A 1,581-nucleotide genomic window follows, 5' to 3' on the forward strand; every position below is an offset into this window, starting at 1 on the left:
GGGTCGTTGCCTGCTCGGATGCGAGCCAAGGGCCGCGTCGTCGCCTCCGCGTCACGGTTGTGGGCCGTCCTTGCGGGCGCCGAGGCCGAAGGACGCCGCTGCGTGCGCGCCCGAAGGAGTCGCGCTAGACTGCGTCGCCTTGCTTTGCTGACGCGCATGGAGCAAGTCACCTACGCCGGAGGGACGAGCCGCCGCGGCGCGCGCGCTCCAGGGGGCGCCGGCCGGAAGCCGCGACAATTCCCTCAGCAGGCGAGGCCATGGGCGAAGTCGCTCCGCGTCAGATGCGGTGGCCGCGTCGTGCGCCAGGGGGCTTCACCGCGGAGGACGGTCTAGGAGCCGCGGCCTCAGGTGCCTCCGCGCGGGCAGCGACCGCGTCGCGGAGCGGCTGCGAAACCGGTGGTTCCGGTGTCCCAGTCCAGCGCGGGGCCAAGGCCAAAGGAAACAGATGCCATCGTCGCGATGCGACTCGATGTGCGGCAGCGCCGTCGCCGGGGAGTGCATCGCCAAAACGCTCTGCCGGGCCGCGCCAGAGCCGGAGTACAGCGCGCACGCGCTGCACGCCTGGCTGCGCGCCGGAGGGCGTTGCCTCGCTCGCGCTGTGGAATGCGAGGATGCAAGCCGCTGCCAGCCTAAACCGAGCGCCGTCGGCTGTTGTGGTCTGGCGAAGAGCGGACGTCGTCTAGGACGATCCCAGGTAAGAGCCGAAGGGAATGATTCCATGTAGCATTCGTTGTGTGCAGGAAAGAAATCGGAAAAGAAGCACCTTGTTTCTTGTCGATCTTTGATTTCGTTCCTAATCCTTCCCTCGTTCTTGGTATTGAAATCGGAAAAGAAGCACCTTGTTTCTTGTCGATCTTTGATTTCGTTCCTAATCCTTCCCTCGTTCTTGGTATTCTGAAGGCTAACGGCTCTGGAAGATGGAATTGAAGATCTTCTGAGTTGATGTCGCTCTCCTTTGGATTTCTTTTCTGTCAAGAGTGTTGCAGGCACGGCGGCCTGGCCGGCGGCGTCGGAGTCCGTTGCGATCCAGGGCCATTGAGTTCGTGGAATAGCCCTCGCCTCTGTGCGTGCGTAACTGCCGTCTCGGGCATGGCCCTTTTCTTTCGCTGTACGCCGATAGAATTGCTCCGCCGGGAGCGTGTTAAAGAGAAACGAGAGAGGGAGACAGAGAAGTAAAAGTGAATCCTTGTTTTCATTGATGATGGGTTACACATATATATAGCCCTCGAAGGGGTGTCTTCGAAGGGACACGAGGCAACTGCCTTCTTTAGAAAAAGTAGGGATTAATAAGATTAATTAAATCCTAACAGCCGAGTCTGTTGCGCCTCAATTCCTTCATGAGAGTTTCCTATGACGGAGAATCTGTTGTTGATTAAAAAAAGAAATAGATTAGATTTTGCATCATAAATAGAGCATACATAGCTACTCATAAATTAATCTCATTAGCATGCATATAAGCATCAAATATGTGTTGTTTGTATAGTAGTCCTTCCGTTTTCATTTACTCCGCGTATTAGCATTGGTCAAAGTCAAGCTTCGTAAACTTTGACAAAGTTTATAGACAAAAATATTAACATATAT

The 1,581-nt window shown here is 55.4% G+C and overlaps 1 long non-coding RNA gene across 1 annotated transcript; it reads left to right on the forward strand.

The window, feature by feature from the left end:
• The first annotated feature begins 6 nt into the window (after nucleotides 1-6).
• Nucleotides 7-1,307, forward strand: LOC119308069. The gene is made up of 2 exons (XR_005149787.1): nucleotides 7-694; nucleotides 901-1,307. It is a non-coding gene; the product is annotated as an uncharacterized LOC119308069 (long non-coding RNA).
• The last annotated feature ends 274 nt before the right edge of the window (nucleotides 1,308-1,581 follow it).

The sequence above is a fragment of the Triticum dicoccoides genome, chromosome 5B (genome assembly GCF_002162155.2).
Source record: "Triticum dicoccoides isolate Atlit2015 ecotype Zavitan chromosome 5B, WEW_v2.0, whole genome shotgun sequence".
NCBI lineage: Eukaryota > Viridiplantae > Streptophyta > Magnoliopsida > Poales > Poaceae > Triticum > Triticum dicoccoides.